Here is a 3,225-nt window from a genome sequence, read left to right as displayed (position 1 = left end):
GAGTCAGCGCCTCCGCCCGCTGCAAGCCCCGGGCCGGGCGGCAGAGGGCACGGGCGAGCCCCGCAGCCGGCGCCCCCGGCATCCCCCCCACCCACCGCCCCGCCCCGCACACCTGGAGCCTAAACAAGGGGGAGCCTTTTTGCAGCTGGTGCCAACTTCGAAGCGAGGGTCTCCCCCCTCCTCCCATCCATCCTGCAATCTCACAGCCACCAGCCAGGCATCCCACCCCACTCCTTGGGGAAAAGAAACCCCAGAGCAAGGGTTGGGCTGTCAGTGGCACCGGTTACCCCATGGATCACCACGGGACTTTACGCTGGCGGTACTTGAGGTCGAGCTGAAAAATTTTCTGTAAAGAAATGCAAACATTTAGCTGGAAGGGATGGTTCAGAGGCGATGCCTTTCATTACATCAACTGAGAAACTGCAACAACAAATAAAAAAATAAAAATGATCTTTTTCTACAAGATGTTGGGCTCATGCACCCTTCATCAGGCTCCGGGAAAAGTTCAAGATGGTCAAAAGTCCCCGTGTGTAGGAAATAAACTTCATTTTATTTCTTTAAGGAGGGGTGGTTGTATCTTTTTTCTTAAGTATCTTAAGGACTGGTGGTTGTATCTTATTTCCTTAAGTTACAGTTGTATCGTTCAGTGAAGGTTGCATCATTTTAAGTTGGTGGTGCGCAATCTGTCAGTTGGGGAACCGCTGCCTTAGGGCTTCAGCTGCATCATTCCCCACTAAAAGAGAAGCAAAAACCCACATTTTAAGGAAAGGGACGCAGGGAGGCACAGATCAGCGGTCACAAAGCAGGACAGACCTTGGCAAGGAAGGAACAAGTGAGCAACAACAGCAAATGGTTATCTGGGGGACAAGGGAACCCGCTCACAGCTTTGCTGGATTGAGTAAGGTCTGGAGAACAAGTAGCATCCTTCCTTGCATTTGAATGAGCACTTGGGTGACAGAAGATAGCAACCGCTCGGCCTTGTTTGGGTTCTTCTACCCATCTCCGAGCATCACTCTTATTTTGGTGGCACCAAAATTTTTGCTCTTGCAAAACTGCCTTCATATGGGGTTGTATCCAGGCAAAATAAAGTCTGGGGAGGGGGAGGCTTATTCTCCCAAAGAGTTGGGGCTACAAGAAGGGCCAGGGACCCAACGAAGATGATGGTCTGAAGTTGCATCAAGGGAGGTGTAAGCAATGATCTCAAGTTGCATCAAGGGAGGTGTAAGTTGGATATTCAGAAAAACTCTCTCATTAGGAGGGTGGTGAAGCACTGGAACGAGTTACCTAGCGAGGTGGTGGAGTCTCCATCCTTGGAAGTTTTTAAGGCTCAGCTCGACAAAGCCCTGGCTGGGATGATGTAGCTGGGGATGGTCCTGCTTTGAGCTGGAGGTTGGACTAGATGTGACCTCCTGAGGTCGCTTCCCACCCTCGTTTTCTATGACTCTTTGTATCTTACGACCTTATGAAAAGAGCATATCTTGTAGTTCAGTCTCTGTGGCTACTGAATTTTGATTCTCCTGCTAAGATCGCTGGTGAGGATGATGGTTTTCTGATACACTGGGCCATCAGGCGGGGGGCGATAAACAAGACTGCCACCAACCTGGACAGGTGCTTCACAGTAAAAAGCTTCATATTCCATCACCACTGAGCTAGCAAAGATGTAACTTGTTATTAATTAACATTAAAATGGCCACTATCACAACCTGCACAGTACTGCTACAGAAAAAAAGAAGCACCACACACTACAACCCAGGATACTGAGAAGTGGGTTATATAGAGTCTGAGTCGTTATTCCAAAACGAAGGGTACGGCCTAAATTCATCCCTTGTTTACGCCAATAGAAATGGGAGTCCAACATCCATGGTGGAAGAGAGAGGATACAATGCAGGGAATCTCTTGTAAAAGATGCTGAATCTGGCTGCAAAGGGAGGGCAGCCGAGAAATACACTGAATTAGGGCATCCCTTATTGATAGGCCTCTTCCTCTTGCACCAGCAGGGGTCTTGCAAGTCCAAATAAAAACCAGATCTGGTATTCCCTGCCAAGAGATTCACCTTCATCTAAGGGTTCTGAAATAAAATGCTTAAACTAAACATTTGTCCAGGGTTATTAACAAGAGTTTAGACTTTCTCCGTGTGAGATATTGGGGATCTTGGGACCGCCGCTGGGTGGTTCAAATCAGGGATCCGAACCTGGATGCCACACTGGGGTGCAGCAAGGTCCTTTGAGGGGATGGCACAAAATACTATCACTGCTAGGTGTGCAAAGACCTACTCATCATTTGGAAGCCAAACACAGAGATTTCAAATATGAATCCACAGTGCCCTGTTGTGGGCTTTCTGAGTTCTTGGCAGCAGAAGAATTGCTCTATTATTTTTCCATAGGCAGAAAAATCAAGTGAAAGCACAGCTGGCATTTTCCAAGGGGTGCAGTGAGTTTAAGAAGGTTGCAAACCACTGGTTTAGTGTAATCTCCCTCCTCTTCCATTGCTTTGGGATGCAGTTTTTAAAGAATCCATTTGGGTGGTCGTGGCTTAAAACAGGGGTTCTCCAACCTATTCAGACCACCTCTTAAAACAGAGATTGCTCTGTGGACTCCTCTACCAGCCCCATTTTTGACTACCTGCTCCCCTCACCGTTCCAGTTTGCTAATGTATAATATCACTGTGGCAACTCCATTAATTGCACGCATGGGGAGGCAATATCAAGAAAGCATGTCATGTATATTTAGCTTTGTTTTAATGGAATTTATCCACCAGAAGCAAGGAAGAGAGCAGCACCGCAGGGGTAGTCATCTCTCTTTGGATCATGGGAAAGTGCATCATAGACCACAGGCATAGTCCACAGATAACAGATTGGACACTTCAGAAAACTTCTATATGAGATTTTTTTTTAAACATCTGAGTGACAAGTGAGTGGCTTGAAATGACTGGGAAAAATGCCACTTCTGTCTTCAGTACTTTCACCGTTGGCCTGGTCCAAAGCCAAGAGAGACTTCTGTTGACTTCCACAAGCATGGGATCAGGCCCCAAATTCAGAGGATCCTCTCGCTCACTGCTAACAACAGCTGATTCGGGTGTCCTGAAGGCTCACAGAATGGGCCAGCAGCCATGAAAGCTAATTTCTGTATCAAACCCTTATGTTACAGTCACTACTGAATCATTGACTGTGACAGAGCTGCGAGTTGAGAAGCATTGTGAGGAATAAAAGGTTCGCTTGCGGTAAGC

The sequence above is a fragment of the Alligator sinensis genome, unplaced genomic scaffold (genome assembly GCF_000455745.1).
Source record: "Alligator sinensis unplaced genomic scaffold, ASM45574v1 scaffold121_1, whole genome shotgun sequence".
In the NCBI taxonomy this organism is placed as follows: domain Eukaryota; kingdom Metazoa; phylum Chordata; order Crocodylia; family Alligatoridae; genus Alligator; species Alligator sinensis.
Note: the sequence above shows the minus strand (reverse complement) of the source record.